Below are 21736 nucleotides of genomic sequence, written 5' to 3' on the forward strand. Positions count from 1 at the left end.
TTGCTAGAAGTCCAAGTGGCGCTGCCATTTACCGCCGAGAGAGACGGTCCATATTCCCCAGTTTGTACGTCCAATTTAGACACGGGCAGGATGCTCACCAGAGCGCCTGTGTCACAGACGAAACGGCACCCGAAACAGAGTCTGTAATGAACAACAAACTGCCTGACTTGCCGGTGCCCATAGCAGCTAACAGGTGCCAGCCATTCCATTTTCCCGACTCCTTGAACCCGCAGGGTAGACGGCACTTCTTAGCTCTCGATCCAAACCTCACATTTCATGTCCAGATGGTGGTGAGACGGTGAAGTCGTCCAGCCGCATGGTCGCACAGACCCTCTTGGTGACGGAAAACACCTCATCAGCCTCTCTCACTGGAGCCTGGAGGCCTTGGAGGGGACAGCCAGCCAGAGGCGACCACACCTCACCTGGTAGTTGTTGCAGGAAAGCTCCCTGAAGATGAAACACAGCTGATGTCCACCAAGGAGGGACAACACATGGTCCATCAACTCCGATGGCTTGGAGTCGCCTAAGCCAGGCAGTGAGAAGAGCCAACAGTCACACTCAGACGAAAGTTTGGAAGTCTCTAGAAGGAGTTGCTTAAGAGTCTCGCACCTGCCAACTTCCGGGGGCTACTGTAGGATGTTCATCAGCCTGGTCACCGTAAAGCTGCCTGACGCTGCAATGATGTAGTAATATGTCATGTCATCTCGCGAGATTCCCCTCACTGTAAACTGGGCCTCTGCCTGAGTGAACCAAACAGTGGCGTGTTCCTGCCAGAATTCAGGGAGCTTGAGAGCAATAGCATTTGCAGTCACGATTGTAAAATAAGCGAAATCATTCTGGAATTATCTGGGGGAGTGTCGGAGGTCACAAATGTAGGAGTGTCAACAAAAAACAACATGAGTACAATTACTTCTAATGCACCTTTATTCCAACAGCTAACAAATGGCGATGTCGTATATAACTCCACCCCCAAAATGTAATAACGTACAACAGAACGCATAACATACACAGCAAACTTAACCCTTAACAGTCTGGGTGAATTCTGCCTGATGAAGTTAAGGAGTCCCTGCAGAGGCAACTTTTTCTTAATATATACACCCAGTGGGTAGTATATACATGGAACCAGCTACAACAGGAAGTGATTGAAGCAGTTACATTAGATACATTTAAGTAGTATGCAGACAGGTTTACAAGATGACACAAGCTTAGAGAGAGATGGGATAAGCTTGAATATACATTTTGGCCTGTCTGATATGACCTTTGACCCATAAATTACTGTGCTGTACAACTCCATATCCGTTAATAGTGCCCTGATATCAAATTCAAACTTTAGCCAACATGTCTCCCTCTAAAATACTTTAATCATAGTATTTATAGCTGTTTTCACTTTGCCATGTTTTGTAATGGCTATGGATGAAAGGATAACTGAGGATGTTCTGTGCTTAGGCAACTGCTCAGTTTCATTTATAGGTTTGGATGACAATCACATTCAGCACAAAAACGGATAATGGCTAATATTTAATCTTCCATAGGAATGTGGCATCAAACTAGAACCAAGGCAAATCACAAAGTCAGTCAAAAGACACCAAAGGAATTCCGGTTCATTGTTCCATTTACCATTGAACAAGACCAAATGAATCCAAGGATAATTTATGGTGACATATATGTACTTCGATACTACATTTACTTTGAACCATTCCGCAACCACAAAATCACCCACCTGAACGAAAAACAAGATTGAACTGGGAAAAGAAACAACAGTAAAAAGTCAAACAACACACGTCAAAGTTGCTGGTGAACGCAGCAGGCCAGGCAGCATCTCTAGGAAGAGGTGCAGTCGACGTTTCAGGCCGAGACCCTGAGGGACCCCGAGATGCTGCCTGGCCTGCTGCGTTCACCAGCAACTTTGATGTGTGTTGCTTGAATTTCCAGCATCTGCAGAATTCCTGTTGTTTGCGAGTAAAAAGTCAAATGCTGGTTTCTGTGCAACACAAACCGCACGTCCAGTATAAGCAACATTTGCATCATGATTCATTGATTAATAAACATTTTTGCCCTAATTTTTGCCTTGTGCAAGATTCACAAGGTACCAGGCAAGATAAGTGACAAAGCAGAGCAAACATCAAGCATCAGAGATGAATTCCAAGAGCAGCTACAGTACACTGGCCTCCATTGTTGTCATACAAGCAATGTAAACGTAAAATGAAACTGCTGGCAATCTGGACTTCAAATGCTTATTCTCTCATACAAATCCACATTGAATCCCATTAATGTAGAGAAACTACGTACCAGACGACAAACACAAAAGCTTCCCTGTACTATTTCCATGCAGCTAGTTGATATCAGCTGAGGGTGGGCCTTTACAGACAATAGGCCAGCTATTCCTACTAAAACCTCATTCGTGGTTTACAAGCACAAGATACTTTTCCCCCTTTAAAACCATTTATTATCCTGCAAAACAAAAAGAGCAAACTGCTCTACAAGTTCTAGAAGGGCAGTTAATTCCTATGGAACAAGTTTACTATGATAGAATCTTAGAACTGAACAGTATAGAAACAGGCCCTTCAGCCAACCTCATCCATGCTGACCCTTCCTCTATATTAAACCCCTTTGTCTACATTAGGACTCCATCCTTCTGTGGCTTGTTCATTTGAGTGCCAGTCTAAATGTCTCTTAAACACAATGGTTGTATCTCATTCCACTACCTCCTCCTCTGAAAGCACATTTCAGATTCAGTACTGTGCAAAAGTCTTGGGCGCATATCTATTCAGTAAGGGTGCCTAAGACTTTTGCACAATACTGTATTGTCAATGTGGAGCAGAGAGCGAGTTTGGAAATCTGGCTGGAGTAAAGCATATTGGGAATGGTGAGGGAACAGTGCTGCAGGAGGGGTGTGAGACAGGTGGCAGAGCAGGAGTGCCTGGGGCAGGGAGGTGCAATGGGTGTAGACACACCCAGCCCTGAGACACCAGGCAAGGTCTTTGATTCCCAACAATCGGTTTATTGATCTTTACAGAATATCTCACTGTGCTTCCCTCTCCCTTTCCTCTTCTCAATCCTTCTCCTCTCCCTGTCCTCTTCCCACTCTCAATCCACAATAGAGACCTGTATCAGAATCAGGTCTATCGTCACTCACACATCATGAAATTTATTTTTTTTGCTGCAGCAGCAATACAGTGCAATACATAAAATTACTACAGTACTGAGCAAAGGTCTCAGGCATCCTACCTATATACATGTGCTTACGACCTTTATAAAGTAACGTATAACCTATCAGAATAGTAGACTTATAGAGCTTACTGATAGGAGACTGCGGGGCAGACAGGAGATTCTGTGAGTGCAAAAAGAACTCCAGCAGGGTATGGGTCAAAGATGCAAGTACCTGTCCAAATGTCTTTTAAACAATGTAATTATACCTGGGCATAGAGAAGGTAGAAAGTCACAGCCCTTTTCCTTCAGCAGGAAAGGCTAAAACTGGACAGAATACACTTAAAGCGAGAAGAGAGAAATGTAAAGGTGATCCAAGGATCACGTTATTCAAACAGAGGGTGGTTGGTACCTGGAGTGAACTGCCAGGAAAGAAGAAGTATCATTTGGACAGGTACTTGTGTAGAAAAGGAGTACACTGAACATAGAACAGTACAGCACATGACATAGTGCTGAACTAGTTAAATAAATTGACTCCTAATTAATCTAATTATATGGCTCCTTTCCTTGTATACTTATGTGCCTATAAGTGTCTCTTTGACACTCTTATGCTATCTGCCTGTACAATCACCCCTAGCAGTGCATTTGAGGCAACCACCCATCTCTGTGTAAAAATAATTGCCTTGTACAACACCTTTCTACTTACCCCTCTCACTGTAAATACATGCTCTCCAGCCCGATAGAGATACTGGCTGTCCACTTGCACAATTTTACAAACAGATGGAAATGTTTACAAACTTCCATCAAATTTCTCCTCAATCTTCATTGTTCCAGAGCAAGGTTTCCCAACCTGGGGTCCATGGAACCCTTGGTTATTGAACATAGAAACATAGAAAATCTACAGCACAATACAGGACCTTCTGCCCACAATGCAGTGCCAAACATGTACTCACTTTAGAAATTACCTAGGGATATCCATAGCCCTCAATTTTTCTAAGCTCCATGTACCTGTCCAAGAGTTTCTTAAAAGACCCTGTTGTGTCTGCCTCTAACACCATCACTGGCAGCCCATTCCACGCACTCACCACTCTCTGCGTAAAAAACTTACTCCTGACATCTCCTCTGTACCTACTTCCAAGCACCTTAAAACTGTGCACTCTCATTTCAGCCCTGGGAAAAAGCCTCTGACTATCCACACGATCAATGCCTCTCATCACCTTATACACCTCTATCAGGTCACCTCTTATCCTCCGTCGCTCCAAGGAAAAAAGGCAGAGTTCACTCAACCTATTCTCATGAGGCATGCTCCCCAATCCAGGCAACATCCTTGTAAATCTCCTCCGCACCCTTTCTGTGGTTTCTATGCCCTTCCTGTAGTGAGGTGACCAGAAATGAGCACAGTACTCCAAGTGGGGTCTGACCAGGGTCCTATATAGCTGTAACATTACCTCTCGGCTCTTAAACTCAATCCCACGACTGATGAAGGACAATGCACTGTATGCCTTCTTAACCACAGAGTCAACCTGTGTAACAGCTTTGAGTATCCTATGGACTAGGATCCCAAGATCCATCTGATCCTCCACACTGCCAAGAGTCTTACCATTAATGCTATATTCTGCCATCATATTTGACCTACCAAAATGAACCACCTCACACTTACCTGGGTTGAACTCCATCTGCCACTTCTCAGCCCAGTTTTGCATCCTATCAATGTCCCGCTGTAACCTCTGACAGCCCTCCACACTATCCACAACCCCCAACCTTTGTCATCAGCAAATTTACTAACCCATCCCTCCACTTCCCCATCCAGGTCATTTATAAAAATCACAAACAGTAGGGGTCTCAGAACAGATCCCTGAGGCACACCACTGGTCACCAGCCTCCATGCAGAATATGACCCGTCTACAACCACTCTTTGCCTTCTGTGGGAAAGCCAATTCTGGATCCACAAAGCAATGTCTCCTTAGATCCCATGACTCCTTACTTTCTCAATAAGCCTTGCATGGGGTACCTTATCAAATGCCTTGCCAAAATCTATATACACTACATCTACTGCTCTACCTTCATCAATGTGTTTAGTCACATCCTCAAAAAATTCAATCAGGCTCATAAGGCATGACCTGCCTTTGACTAAGCCATGCTGACTATTCCTAATCATATTATGCCTCTCTAAATTTCATAAATTCTGCCTCTCAGGATCTTCTCCATCAACTTACCAACCAATGAAGTAAGGCTCACTGGTCTATAATTTCCTGGGCTATTTCTACTCCGTCTTGAATAAAGGAACAACATCCGCAACCCTCCAATCCTCCGGAACCTCTCCCGTCCCCACTGATGATGCAAGGATCATCACCAGAGGCTCAGCAATTTCCTCTCTCGCCTCCCACAGTTGCCTGGGGCATATCTTGTCTGGTCCCGGTGACTTATCCAACTTGATGCTTTCCAAAAGCTCCAGCACATCCTCTTTCTTAATGTCTATATGCTCAGGCTTTTCAGTCTGCTGTAAGTCATCTCTACAATCACCAAGGTCTTTTTCTGTACTGAATACTGAAGCAAAGTATTCCTTAAGTACCTCCGCTACCTCCTCCTGTTCCATACACACTTTTCCACTGTCACACTTGATTGGTCCTATTCCCTCATGTCTTATTCTCTTGTTCTTCACATACTTGTAGGATGCCTTGAGGTTTTCCTTAATCCTGTCTGCCAAGGCCTTCTCATGGCCCCTTCTGGCTCTCCTAATTTTATTTTTAAGCTCCTTCCTGCTAGCTTTATAATCTCCTAGATTGCTATCATTACCTAGTTTTTGGAACCTTTCATAAGCTCTTCTTTTCTTCTTGACTAGATTTACAACAGCCTTTGTACACCACGGTTCCTGTACCCTACCATCCTTTCCCTGTCTCATTGGACCTCTCGAAGAACCTCACGCAAGTATCCCCTGAACATGTGCCACATTTCTTCCGCACGTTTCCCTGATAACATCTGCTCCTAATTTATACTTCAAGTTCCTGCCTAATAGCTTCCTATTTCCCCTTACTCAAATTAAATATTTTCCTAACTTGTCTGCTCCAATCCCTCTTCAATGCTATGGCAAAGGAAACAGAATTGTGATCACTATCTCCAATATGCTCTCCCACTGAAAGATCTGACACCTGAACAGGTTCAACTCCCAATATCAGATTAAGTGCAGCCTCTCCTCTTGTCGGCTTACCTACATATTGTGTCAAGAAACCTTCCTGAACACACCTAACAAATTCCACCCCATCCAAATCCCTTGCTCTAGGGAGATGCCAATTAATATTGGGGAAATTAAAATCTCCCACCACAACAACCCTGTTACTATTACACCTTTGCAGTATCTGTCTCCCTAGCTGCTTATCGATGTCCCTATCACTATTGGGTGGTCTATAAAAAACAACCAGTAGAGTTATTGACCCCTTCCTGTTCCTAGCTTCCACCCACAGAGTCTCTGTAGACAATCCCTCTATGACTTCCTCTTTTTCTGCAGTCGTGACACTATCTCCGATCAGCAGTGCCACACCCCCACCTCTTTTGACCCTTTCTGAAACATCTAAAGCCGGCACTCGAAGTAATCATTCCTGCCCCTGAGCCATCCAAGTCTCTGTGATGACCACAACATCATAGCTCCAAGTACTAATCCATGCTCTAAGCTCATCCGCTTTGTTCATTATACTCCTTACATTAAAATAGACACACCTCAAACCATCAGTCTCAACGCATCCCTTCTCTATCACCTGCCTATCCTCCCTCTTACACTGCCTACAAGTTTTCTCTATTTGTGAGCCAACCGCCCCTTCTCTTCAGTTCGGTTACCACCCCCCAGCAATTCTGATGGTAGGGGTCTATGGCATAAAAAGGTTGGGAACCCCTTTCCTAGATAAACCAGCTCTCGCCTTTCCAACCATAGCAAACCAGAGGTCCATGAGCCAGTCCTCATCAGAGAATCAAAGGTGAAAAGGGACAGCTACTTTAAATCCTTGGTATTATTTCAGAGGATCTGTCCTGGGTCCAGCACGTCACTGGCAATATGAAGAAATCATGGCAACACCTCTACATTCTTCAGTTTTGCAAAGATCTAGCATCTCATTGAAACTTTGACAAACTTCTATACAGTATCCATAAAAAGTATTCACCCCCCTTGGAAGTGTTTATGTTTTATTGTTTCATAACCATAGTGCATTTAATTCAGCTTTTTTGACTTTAATTAACAGAAAGACTCTTTTGTGTCAAAGTGAAAACAGATCTCTACAAAGTGATCTAAATTAATTACAAATATAAAACAGGAAATAAGTAGATGCACTTTTGGCAGCAATTACAGCCTTGAGCCTGTGTGGATAAGTCTCTACCAGCTTTGCACATCTGGACACTGCAATTTTTCCCCATTCTTCTTTATAAAACTGTTCATGCTCTGTCAGATTACACAGGGTTCGTGACTGAACGGCCCTTTTCAAGTTCAGTCACAAATTCTCAATTGGATTGAGGTCTGGACTCTGACTTGGCCACTTCGGGACATTAACTTTGTTATATTTAAACCATTCCTGTGTAGCATTAGCTTTATGCTTGGGGTGATTGCTCTGCTGGAAAACAAATCTTCTCCTAAGTCGCAGTTCTCTTGCAGTTTTCCTCCAGGATTTCCCTGTATTTTTTGCTGCGTTCATTTTACCCTCTACCTTCACAAGCCTTCCAGGGCCTGCTGTGGTGAAACATCCCCACAGCACATCATAGCCACCACGATGCTTCACAGTAGGGATAGTGTGTTTCTGATGATGTGCAGTGTTTGGCTTATGCCACACATAGTGTTTAGTCCAATAGCCAAAAAACTCAATTTTGGTTTCATCAGACCATAGAACCTCCTTCCAGCTGACGTCAGAGTCTCCCACATGCCTTCTGACAAACTCTAGCCGAGATTTCATGTGAGGTTTTTTCTCCCCCCCAACAGTGACTTTCTCTTTGCCACTTTCCCATAAAGTTGTTACCAGTGAAGCACCCGGGCAAGTTGTATGTGCAGTCTCTCCTATTTCAGCCATTGAAGCTTGTAACTCCTCCAGAGTTGGCCTCCCTCACTAGACCCCTTATTGCACAGTCACTCAGTTTTTGAAGACGGCCAACTCCAGGCAGATTTACAGCTGTGCCTTATTCTTTCCATTTCTTGATGATTGACTTAAGTGTACTCCAGAGGATAGTCAGTCACTAGGAAATTTTTCAAGTATCCAGCTTCTGACTTGTGCTTTACAATAACCTTTTCGCAGAGTTGCTTGGAGTGGTCCTTTGTCTTCATGGTGTGGTTTTTGCCAGGTTACTGACTACCAGCAGTTGGACCTCCAGATACAGGTGTATTTTTACTACAGTTAATTGAAACACCTTAACTGCACATGATGATCTCCATTTAACTAATTATGTGACTTCTAAAGCCACTTAGTTGCAGAGTGATGATTTGGTGTGTCATTTTAAAGCAGGGTGCATACTTAAGGAATCAATTATTTTGTGTTTTATATTTGTAATTAATTTAGATCATGTTGTAGAAATCAGTTTTCACATTGACACGAAAGAGTCTTTTTCTGTTGATCAGTGTCAAAAATTAAATCACTGTTAATCAATGTTATAAAACAATAAAATATGAAAACTTCCAAGGGTGGGTGAATACTTTTTGCAGATGCACAGTGGAGAGTATACTGGCTGGTTGCATCACAGCCTGATATGGAAACACCAATGCCCCTGAACAGAAAAGCCTACAAAAAGTAGTGGATACACCCAGTCCATCACAGGTAAAGCCCTCCCCACCACTGAGGATAGCTACAATGAGCGCTGTTGCAGGAAAGCGGCATCCATCACCAAGGACGCCCACCATTCAGAACATGCTCTCTTCTTGCTGCTGTCATCAGGAAGGAGGTACAGGAGCCTCCAGTTCAGGAACAGCTATTACCCCTCAACCATCAGGCTCTTGAAACAGAGGGATAACTTCACTCACCCAAACACTGAACCGTTTCCACAAAACGTGTTCTCATTTTCAAGGGCTCCACAACTCATACTCTCAACATTTGTTGCTCTTTTATTTTTTTTATTATTACTGTTTTTTCTTCTCTTTTTGTAGTTTGTCTTTTGCACTTTGGTTATTTGTCTATCTTTGCAGTTTCTCATTGATTCTATCACGTTTCTTTGCATTTACTGTGAATGCCCACATGAAAATGAATCTCAGCTTTGCTTATGGTGACATGTACTTTAACAATAAATTTACTTTCAACCCCTCCTCACAGAACATGCCTGCCAAACTAGGCACCATCCTAGTACACCTCTTCTGCACCTTCTCCAAAGTCTCCACACCCTTCTTAAAATGAATGACCTGACCAGAACTGAGTGCAATACTCTGAATGTGGCCTAATGAGAGGGTTTATAAAGCTGTAACATAACTCCATGGCTCTCGAACTCAGTGCCTCAACTAAAGAAAGCAAGCGTGCCATTTGCCTCTTTAGCACCCTATGAAAGCATGCAGCCACTTCAGGGAGCCGTGAACGTGGACTCCAGGATTCTTCTGTACGTCAATACTGTTAAGGATCCTGACATTAACAACGGGCTCTCTATTCTTAGGTGAATCTCCCAAAGTGCAGAAACTGATACTTTGGGAGATTCACTGAATTGCAGCCAAGAATGGATTGAACTCCAGCTGCCCTTATCTGTGTCCTGTTATATCCTTTGTCAATCTTGTACGCAATCTACAACACCACCAATGTCAGCCACTCTCCCACGTTTTCATCCAAAACATCAGATATAGCAGAGGCCCAGTACAGATCCCTGTGGAACACCACTAGTCACAGACCCCCAGTTTGGATCCATTTAGCCAAGTCATTGGATTGTCCTGAATCCAAAGTATCCTAATTTTCTGAATAGGTAGAGAGATACAGAGCTAATGTGAGAGATGGGAATCACGCAGAAAGGCCTCACAATCAGGACGGATGAGCCAGGCTGAGGGTCCACTTCCATGACGTACAACTCAGTTGTAAAGTTACAAAGCACAGAAGATGGCTTTCCAGACTAACTCATCCATGCCAACCTCCTGAGTTTGTTCCATATCGTACTTATAAACCTCCAGAAGGTCACTACTCCAGTGAGAATGAACCCAGCCCATCAGACCTCTCCTTATTAATAAAGCTCTCTATTCCAGGATTGTCCTGGTCAATCTCTTTCGCATTCCTTCTAACGTCATCACATCCTTCCAGGAGTGTGACAACCAGAACTAATTACAGCCTGACCAATACTTTGTACAACTGCAATACGGCCTCCCAGCCCTTCTAGTCAAAGCCTCAGCCTCCGAAGGTAAGTATACCAAATGCCTTCTTCACCACCCCATCCACTTGCACTGTCAATTTCAGGGAGCTACAAACTTGCACAATGCAGGTCACTGTCATTTACTGTCTATGTCCTATTGGTGCTGGACATCCCAACTCTTTTTTTTATTACACTGGTAGCAATTAAGTTAAAATCACTAGCAGTGTGGCAGTGTTAATAACTGCTATCAACCTCTCTGACACTGAATTATTTATTTATCTATTTAGCGATACAGCACGGAACAGGCCCCTCGAGTGCAACGAGCCATGTCACCAGCAACCCACCTATTTAACCCCAGTCCAATCACAGGACAATTTACTATGACCAACTGACCTACTTCAGCAGAGGAAATCCACACACACACGGGAAGAACATACAAACTAAATTTGATATAATTATAAACAATAAATTGTCATCCCTTTGACAATTTATTGTTTATTAAATCAAATTACTCTTTTCCCTTAATCTAGTCTTTCATCTAGTCTTCATTTCTTTCTCTATACATTTTTATACTCTGTGTCAAACATTTCCTCCCAGATTCCCTTTAAAAGTTTTCCTCTCATCCCTTCTTGTTTTTGATAGCACTACCATGGGAAAATGATACTGACTATCTACCCCAACTATGCCTTCTATCAGGTATTTCATTATATTATGTACTTCATGCTCTAGAGAAAAAATCCCAGTCCACCCGATCCCTCCCCATGACTCAAGTCCTCGAATCAAGGCACAACAACGTAGTGAATGCCTGCATTTCACCTCCTGATGTCAGAAATTTTCAGGTCAAGTACTTGATCTCCCAACTCAAACTTTCTTTGTCATCAGGACATAGTTTGGGAAGTGAGATCACGATTTACCACACATAGCAGAACATCTCAGAAAGTTAAGCAATTAAATTTAGACATTTTTTTAAAAAAGTTAAGCCAACCCACTTTACAGAAAAACAAATCTGATTTCTAGTTAAAAAGTATGCTCTTATTTCTAACAAAAACAATATCACTAAATGGCCGGCAAATTGACGCAACAATTCAGATGCCTAGAGTAGAAAAAAAAACAAGGCAACCTAGAATCCATTTAGAAACAAAAACAGAACATGATGGAAGAACTCAACAAGCAGCCGGCATCTTTGGAGATAGAGGCAGATTGAACTTTTTGGATTATTGGATTTCATCAGAACCATGGCATTCACCTATGGTACCTGACCCTTGGATTCTTTGGTGAAGTAAACCAAATATTCACAGGTATGTAATCAGATAAAATATGACAGAGCTTCAAAAGAGATGCCCAAAAAGCAATGTATTTTTGGAAATTAGCTTCTAACAGCACAGAAACAGACTCCTTATCCGTGATGACCATCAGGTACGTATCCAAACAAAAAAAAACCCTGAAAACACTGGAATTAATCAGAGCATCACACAATACTTGTACAGGGCGGAACAGAACTCAAGTGAGAGCAGGTGCCTGAACAACCTGGTGACCATGTGGGTTTCCTCCCATATTCGAAGGAAGTACGGGTCAGTAAGTTAGATGGTCACCGGGTGTAACCAGGCAGTGTGGGCTCGCTGGGCCGGAAGGGCCTGTCACCACACTGCATCTCTAAATAAATTAAACTCACGTCAAATGAAAATTCAATGCCATTAAATAGAGGCTGACTAAAAGATTGGATTAAGAGGAAAAATATAAAAATAAAATTTATTTTAAATAACAAATAATTAAACCTTAAAGGTTTATTTGTACTTGGACTGTCTATTTGTACTTACTTCAGTTGTAGTGTCAGAAAGGTTGAATCAGAATCAGGTTTATTATCACAGACATACGTTGTGAAACGTTATTTTGTGGCAGCAGTACAGTGCAATGCATTATTACAAGTTTCAATAAGAAATATTATAAACGAAATAAGAAATGCAAGAAGAGAACGAAGTAGTGATGTAGTGTTCATGGGTTGGGACATGGTCCATTCAGAAATCTGATGGCAGAAGGGAAGAAACATTCCTAAAATGTAGAGTGACATCAGTATTTAACATTACCAAACTGTGAGTGATTTTAATTTCATTTCGTTGCTCTGGTGAAGTAGAAAGTTTCGACATATTCAATGCACAAGAATAGAAAGTTGGGAAAAATGAGGCAATTCTGCAATGTTAATAGCAGTCAGTAAGTGCCATGTGTGCTGGTCTGAAAATGGGGCTTTCACACTTAAATAAGCAGGAGTTATCAGCCTCGTAACGCTGACATCAATTTGAACTGGTATATTTTTATTTCTCAACTTCACCCAAATGAAGAAAAGTACATCCTTCATCACCACAGTGCCTTGAGTGATTTCTTCCTCACCGCAATGCTTGCCAAACATGATAGAAGAGTTTGTGACCAAACCATCACAGTTTGCTTGTTCTGCTTTGGTGCCAGTCTTGTGCTCATCTGTCAGATCCTCCTTCTTCAGGAAGGAGGTCACGAGTTCGAATCTTGCACAGAGATTTGATCCCAGAACAATACTTAGTAGAAGAATACAGGAGTTTCTCCCTAGGGCCTTGTGAATTTTTTTTCCACTTCACACCCACAAACAACAGATTGCCTGCTCACCACCTTGTGATATTTGTGGATCTATGCTGCTTGCCAATCAGCTGCTGTATTTCCCCACATTACAGCAGCATTAGTACATTTGACCAGCATTTCAGTGACCAAAAGATGCTTTGGGATGTCCTGCTTTCATGAAAGGTACTTCCAATGCAGACCTTATCTTTGGCCTCCAAAGTCTTCTCACTCAGTCCAAGCTGCAAGGAGTGGGAGCAGCACAAAGCTGAACAACACAAGAAAGGACTTCCAGATCAGAATCAGAATTAGGTTTAATTAATATCTATATACAGGTGTCCCCCACTTTTCGAACGATCGCTTTACGAAACCTCACTGTTACGAAAGACCTACATTAGTACCCTGTTTTCGCTAACAGAAGGTGTTTTCACTGTTACGAAAAAAACAGCGCGCGAGAAAGGGAGTGCGCGAAAAAAATCAGCGCGAAATAAAAAGCAGCGCGCACCCCGAGCAGCCGCTCTCCCCCGGATTCGGAACTGCATTCTAGCCGGCATTGCTTAAACACGTGCCTGTGAGCAGCTGTTTGCAAGATGAGTTCTATGGTATCGGAAAAGCCTAAAAGAGCTCGTAAGGGTGCTACACTTAGCGTGGTGAACAAAGTAAGGACTAAGTGAGTTTGGCTTGTGGAAGCTGACAAAGATGATGTTGAAGAGGTTTTGGCATCCCATGGCCAAGAACTAATAGGTGAAGAGCTGATGCAATTGGAAGAGGGAAGGATAACAATCGAAACCAAATGAGTAATGATAAAACACGACTTTAATTTTGAAAGGGCACATCGGTTAGGGGATATTTGCAGGATGGTTTGAGTCCTTACAAAGAACTGTATGATAGAAAGATGCGCGAGGCTCAGCAGTCAAGCAAGCCTTCCACATTAGCCACAGCAGACGACGAGCCTCAACCTTCGACATCGAGGCGGGCAGTCATAGGAGAAGATGAGCTGCCCGTCCTAATGGAAACAGACGACGAGATGACACCCCAGTGTCCCACCACCCCAACACCCAGGCCGCGGACAGATACCAATTTGCAGAGAATGCAGCAGTAGCCGGGAGACACACAGCACATCTTTAAGAAAAAAGCTGAAATAAACATGCTAATTAATTAGGTACCACCCGGCATGTAATTGTCGGCCCAGATCAGAGGCGATGCAATCGGCAATCGGCACTGATCTGAGCTGACAATTACGTGCCGGGTGGCACCTAATTAATTAGCATGTTTATTTCGGCTTTTTTCTTAAAGATGTGCTGTGTGCCTCCTGGCTACCACTGCACCCCTGCATGCTTCGCGGCAATGTATCGGGTCGTTGCCCGGAGGGTGGGGGCCACTGCACCACCTCAATCTGCGATGACTCAGCCTAACACACCACCATCTGTGTGCTCCGCACTTTCCCAATTCTGGTAAGTGATACTACACTGTACATACATTATTTCTACTTTATATCGGCTGTGTATTTTTACGTGTTATTTGGTATGATTTGGCAGCTTCAGAGCTTAAAGGTTACTGGAGAGCGCTTGCGCCGTGTTTTTGCCGACAGCGCTTGCCTGAGATTTCCTGCCGACGGCGCTTGCGTGAGATTTTCGCTACGGAGAACAGTTCAGGCAATGATTGTGGAAAAGTATTTCTACTTTATATAAGCTGTGTATTTATCATACCATTCCTGCTTTTACTATATGTTACTGTTATTTTAGGTTTTATGTGTTATTTGGCATGATTTGGCAGGTTATTTTTGGGTCTGCGAACGCTCACAAAATCTTCCCATATAAATAAATGGTAATTGCTTCTTCGCTTTACGACATTCCGGCTTACAAACCGTTTCATAGGAACGCTCTACCTTCGGATGGCGGGGGAAACCTGTACCTCAGAAGAAAAAAAGCTATTCCTAAATTGTTGAGTATGTGCCTTCAGGCTCCTGCACTTCCTGTACCAATGAGAGGGCAGCCTAGGTGATGGGAATCCTTGATTGCTCCTTACTGAAGGAATCTTCTCCTTCAGTAAGGAAGTCATGAGTTTGAATCTCACACAGGGATTTCATCCCAAAGCATTAGTTGGTAGAAGAATACAGACGTTCTCCCTGGTGCCTTTTTGAACATTGCTTCTGGAAGATGTCCTTGCGAAGCTAGAGCCCATGATGCAGCTGACTAAGTTTATAACTGTCTGTAGCTTACTTCAATCCTGTGCAGTAGACACCCACTCTACCTCCATACCAAATGGTGATGCAGCCAACTAGAATGCTCTCCACAGTACATCTGTAGAAATTTTCCAGTGTCTTTGGTGACAGACCAAATCTCCTCAAACTCCATCAAATCTCCTCAAACTTTGATAGCTGTTCCATCAAAGATAGTACAAATAAAAACTACTTTGCATGACAGTGCACAGATCACCCACCGAGATATAGTGTAATACTACGCCATAGGATTATAAACCCAACTCTTTCTTCCCAACTATTTGGCTGTAAAACAGATACAGTGGAGGGCATCGGCCACCCAAAAATAAACTTGAAGTTGGCTGCATCGTAACAGCCAACTAGTTGTAGGAGAAACAGGAGAGAACGGGGCAGAAGATGGTGGGCAGGCTGGAATTCCAGTCAGACCCATCCACCACATTTCTTGTCGATTTAGAATTCAAAACAATGTACGGTATATTACGACAATCCCTTCAGCTGCTGATAAAAGTGCAGATGCTGACGATCTAAACTAAAATCGGGAACTATTTAAAATGCTTAGCTGCTCAAAACAGCATCTACAGAGAAGAAACAAGAGTGAAGCTTTCAGGCCAATAACCTTCCATCAGCATTGGGAAGGTTGGATGACGAACGGTCTAAGTCGCAGAGAAGGTGCTGGTGATGTGGTGCGGGGACAACAGAAGCAATGTCTATGGTCGGATGAAGATGAAGAGACTGAGAGAGGGCAGTTGATCTGTCTGAAGGAGATACAGGTAGGAGGTAAATGACAGAGAAAAACTCGTTGTTGCTGGATATCCAAAACAAACATGAGAACGTCTGCATATGCTGGAAATCCAAAAGCAACACACACAAAATGCTGGAGGAACTCAACAGGTCAGGCAGCATCTATGGAAAAGAGTAAACAGTCAATATTTCGGGCCGAGACCCTTCAGGACTGAGTAAGAAGGGGGAAGATGCGAGAATAAAAGGGTGGGGGGCAAGAGGGGAAAGAGGCTAGCTGGAAGATGATAGGTAAAGCCAGGTGGTTGGAAAAGGTCACAGGTTGGAGAAGAAAGAATCTGATAGGAGAGTAGAGTGGACAATAGGAGAAAGGGAAGGAGGAAGGGACCCAGGGAAAAAGAATAGGCAGGTGAGAAGAAGTAAAGGTCAGAGTGGGGAATAGAGGAGGAGGGAGGGAAATTTGTTCAACGGAAAGAGAAATTGATATTCGTACCATGAGGTTGGATGGCACCCAGACAGAATACAGGGTGTTGCTATACACTCTGAGCATGGCCTCCTCTTGTCATGGATATAACACTCTGGAAATATACTACAAATTGGGCAGCAACTGTGGAGACACTTTTGCAGTCTGCACTGTGTTTCGTTATTTCAGATTTTCAGCAAATTCTTGCATGTACTTGTTCTTCACCCTCAATTCTCAGTCATCTGTGTTTACCTATACTTGCTTCAGACAAACATCACCTTCAGATGGCACCTCCACCCATCCTATCTCCCGTACTGTCTGACCCACCCACGTCTTTACTTAAAATACGATTTCCGCCTTGTCCCAGAGCTGATGAAAGACCATCAATCTGAGATATTAACTGCCTGTCTCTCTCTGCACAGATGTTGCCTAACCTGCTCTGCACCTCAGATGCTGGAAGTATAAGACAAGGAAACACCACTGTACACGTTGTACAGAAAATTCCCACTGAGCCACGGCTGGTCACAGCAGCTAACCAGGTCACCGATCGTTCTCCATTTAAAGCCCTTATCAACAAGCAGTATTGCTTCACCACATACCTTCAATGAAAAATCGGATATCAGAGAAAGTACCGGAACAACATTGTACGAAAAGCAGAACGTAATGAACCACACTACCAGAATGAACTTATACCCTCCAAATTATATTTCTGATTAAAAAATCCAAAATATCTCTGATCAGGAGCACAGTTAAGACCTTTCTTTTCAGTGTGTCTTTTTTCCAGGGTAGGAATATCTAAAACCAAAAGATGTGTATTAAAGGTGAGAGGGAAAAGAACAAAAGGGATCTAAGGGACAACTTTTCAAGCAAAGGCTGGTGGGTACATGGGGGCAAGCTGTCAACAGTAAATGGTAGTGGCAGGTACAGTGATAAGCTGTCAGGGGGCATGAAGTGTGTGAAGTTACCATTACTAGAGAGAAGGTTCTTGGGAAACTGAAAGGTCTGAAGGTAGATGAGTCACCTGGATCAGATGGTATATACCCCAGTGTTCTGAAAGAAGTGGCCGAAGAAATCATGCAAGCAATAGTAATGATCTTTCAAGAATCACTAGATTCTGGAATGGTTCCACAGAACTGGAAAATTGCAAATGCCAGTCCACTCTTCAAGAAGGGAGAGAGAGGCAGAGGAAAGAAAACTATAGGCCAGTTAGTCTGGTTGGGAAGATGTTAGAGTCTATTATTAAGGGTGAGGTCTCAGGATACTTGGAGGCACATGATAAAATAAGCCGTAGTCAGCATGGTTTCCTCAAGGGAAAATCTTGCCTGATAGATCTATTGGAATTCTTTGAAAAAATAACAAGCAGGATAGACAAAGGAGAATCAACTGATGTTATGTGCTTGGATTTTTAGAAGGTGCCAAATGAGGTTGCTTAACAAGTTAAGAGCCCATAGTATTACAGGAAAGATTCTAACATGGATAAAGCAGTGGCTGGTTGGCAGGAGGCAAAGAATGAGAATAAAAAAAGCCTTTTCTGGTTGGTTGCCAGTGGCAACTGGTGTTCCACAGGGGTCTGTGTTGGGACTGCTTCTTTTTATGTAATATGTCAATGACTTCGATGACAGAATCCATGGCTTTGTTGCAAAGTTTGTGGACGATACAAAGATAGATGGAGGAGCAAGTAGTTTTGAGGAAGTAAAGAGGCTACAGGAGGACTTAGATAGATTAGCAGAATGAGCAAAGAAGTTGCAGATGGAATACAGTGTCGGGAAGTGTATGGTCATGCACTTTGGTAGAAGAAATGAAAGGGCTGACTATTTTCATAACAGAGTGAAAATTCAAAAAACTGAGGCACAAAATGATTTGACAGTGCTTATGCAGGATTCCCCAAAGGTTAATTTGCAGGTTGAGTCAGTGGTGAGGAACGCAAATGTGATGTTAGCATTCATTTCAAGAGGTCTGGAATATAAAAGCAAGGATGCAATGTTGAGCCTTTATAAAGCACTTGTGGAGTATTGTGAGCAGTTTTGGGCCCCTCATCTTAGGAAGGATGTGCTGAAACTGGAGAGGGTTCGAAGGAGATTCACGGAAATTATTCCACAATTGAATGGCTTTTCATACGAACAGAGTTTTAATAGCTCTAGGCCTGTCATCAGTAGAATTCAGAAGAATGAGAGGTGACCGAATTGAAACATATTGAATAGTGAAAGGCCTCGATAGAGTGGATGTAAGGACATTTCCTATGGTGGGAGAGTCCAAGACCAGAAGATACAGCCTCAGAATAAGGGGCGTCCTTTCAGAACCAAGATGAGGAGACATTTCTTTCGCCAGAGAGTGGTGAATCTGCGGAATTCGTAGCCACATGTGACTGTGGAAGCCAAGTCTTTACGTATATATAAGGCAGAGGTTGATAGATTCTTGATTGGTCAGGGCATGAAAGGATACAGGGAGAAGGCAGAAGACTGGTGCTGAAAGGAAAATTAGATCAGCCAGGATGAAATGGCGGAGCAGACTCAATGGGCCAAATGGCCTAATTCTGCTCCTATATCTTATGGCCTACAACATTTAAAAGACATTTGGACAAGTACATGGATATGAAATGTTTAGAGCAGGGGGTCCCAAAATGGGGTCCAGAGACCCTTTGGTTCAAAGTACACTTATGATCAAAGTATGTATACATGATACAACCTTGAGATTCGTCTCCTAACAAAGAAACCCAAAAGAACCCTTTAAAAAAAAAGACTGTCAAACACCCAATGTGCAGAGAGGGAAAAAAAATGATGCAAACAATAAATACAAGCAAATAGCATTCTGAACTGAAGTCGACAAAGACAGTCTGACCACAGACCCTTAGTTCAGCAGGCAGCAGAGCAGTGAGCTGAAATGGTCCGTCCCTCACCCCCTGACCCTTTCAATGTAGCCCAGCACCTAAATCATCATCCAAACATCGGGTTTGGTCACTCCAATACGCTAATGGTAGGGGTGCATGGCATAAAAAAAGGTCGGGAACCCCCCCATTTGAAAGGGATACAGCCCAAACACAGGCAAGTTGGACTAGCTCAGACAGACATTCTAGTCAGCATGGAGGGTTGAAGCAAAGGGCTGCTTCTGTGCTGTATAACTGTGATTCTAAGTACAGTGGCTGCACAAAGTAACTGGAAGCTTGGTAACTCCCCAGTTTTTAAAATAATCTGGGTACATCAGGGTTGTTTCCAAAATACATCTGGAGGATCAAATGACAGAATACAATGGAAAAGAGAAAGGAAAGCACAGATGGTAATTTCAATGATCAGGCATTCTTCATCCCTTCAGCCAGGACTGTATGTACCCTGTAGTTTTGTTAACGTACAGCAGCACAGTGCATCTTGTTCCAAACAACCAAGCTGAGCATTCGTAACAGTAAAGACACTGGGTTCTGTGTTGCAAATTCACTGCAAACTTAGGATGTGTTGGACGTAGTAGGTGATATTACCCTGCCTTCTGAGCACGCCTTCTTACTGCTGAAAGATTTCACTAAACGAGAAAATATAAAAATTACTGAAGAAAATAAAACTCATTTGACACATTCAGATCATCTGTGGTGCCCAACTGGCAGAGTTTTCCAAACTAATGGATGTTGCTTACCTCACATGCTTCTCAGTCATTTATGTTAATTACTTTTTCAAGTTGTTACACCATATTATTATAAAAGTTACAGTGAACCAGCTAAGGGGATCACTACATTCACTTGCCCCGACATTGAAATGCACAACCAATGATCTCACTTTAAGGACTCTTTTTCGCATGTTCTCATTATTTATTACTATTTATTTATATTTGCATTTGCACAGTTTGCTGTCTTCTGCACTCTGGTTGATCCTTCATTGATCCTGTTAGTTACTATTCTATAGATTTGCTATATGGTGATATCTATATACTTTGATAATAAATTTACTTTGAAGTTTGAAGTAGAAAGGGCATAAAAGAACAGAGGCCCCAGTGAGTGGAGTGTGGGAACAGGGGCCCTGGTGAATAGGAGTGTGGGAATATCACCTGATAAACATTTGGGGTTTCCGAAGAGTCAAATAGCATATTACTGGAGTTTTACTGCAACAGCCTCGCTGTTCACTCAAAACTTCTATAGTTGTACCATGGAGAGCATTCTGACAGGCTGTATCGCTGTCTGGTATGAAGGAGCTACTGCACAGGACCAAAAGAAGCCGCAGAAGGTTGTAAATCTAGTCAGCTCCATCTTGGGTACTAGCCTACAAAGTATCCAGGACATCTTCAAGGAGCAGTGTCTCAGAAAGGCAACATCTATTATTAAGGACCTCCAGCACCCAGGGCATGTCCTTTTCTCACTGTTACCATCAGGTAGGAGGTACAGAAGCCTGAAGGCACACACTCAGCGATTCAGGAACAGCTTCTTCCCCTCTGCCATCCAATTCCTAAATGGACATTGAATCTTTGGACACTACCTCATTTTTTTTTAAATATACAATTATTTCTGTTTTTTTAATCTATTCAATATGCATAATTGATTTAGTTGTTTATTTATTATTGTTTTTATTTTTTTTCTCTCTGCTATATTATGTATTGCATTGAACTGCTGCTGCTAAGTTAACAAATTTCATGTCACATGCCGGTGATAATAAGCCTGATTCTAATGTATATGACAAGCAATTTATTGACTTCTATAAGCGACTTCTAAAATATCTTGGAAACAAAATAACTCTCAAAACCAGTAGAATAAGGGACAAATGCTTTACCAACTTCGAAGTATCATCAGCTGTTAGCTCGCAGTGTCTATTGACTTTTAACACCTATATTGTGAATGACAATTAAATTTCTTACTTGTAAGATCAAACATACAGAGATTACCAAATGGTCATCACCAGTAACTGCTACTTAATTCTGTATAAAAAAAGCCACATCTCTGTTCAGACCTCAGAATAGTGTGGTGGTGACAGGGGTCATGCTGTTCTCCTTGCACACAAAATATGGTATAATTAAGAAATGAGTGGTTGTGTTCAGAGTCCAGTTAATCCGTGTCGTCAATGGGAAACCTACACTGGCTATCTACCTTATTCCCTATAGGGAAAATATCCCCAGCCTATGCTGCTGCTGCAAGTAATGACAATGAATTTGATTTTGACCCTATCCAATCTCTCCTGATAATTCAAACCCTCCAGTCCAGGTAACATCCTTGTGAATCTTTTCTGCACCCTTAAAATAGGTGACACACAAACCTAACAAGAGAAAACACTGCCTCTGACTGCCAGGAATGAATGATACATTCTGATACTAATCACCCACCCATGCCACCA

General features: G+C 42.6%; 1 protein-coding gene across 6 annotated transcripts in view; it reads right to left on the reverse strand.

The window, feature by feature from the left end:
* Window positions 1–21736, reverse strand: part of dop1a (DOP1 leucine zipper like protein A) — a 222843-nt gene that overhangs the window by 199720 nt on the left and 1387 nt on the right. The gene's annotated exons all lie outside the window — the stretch shown is intronic.

The sequence above is a fragment of the Mobula birostris genome, chromosome 8 (genome assembly GCF_030028105.1).
Source record: "Mobula birostris isolate sMobBir1 chromosome 8, sMobBir1.hap1, whole genome shotgun sequence".
NCBI lineage: Eukaryota > Metazoa > Chordata > Chondrichthyes > Myliobatiformes > Myliobatidae > Mobula > Mobula birostris.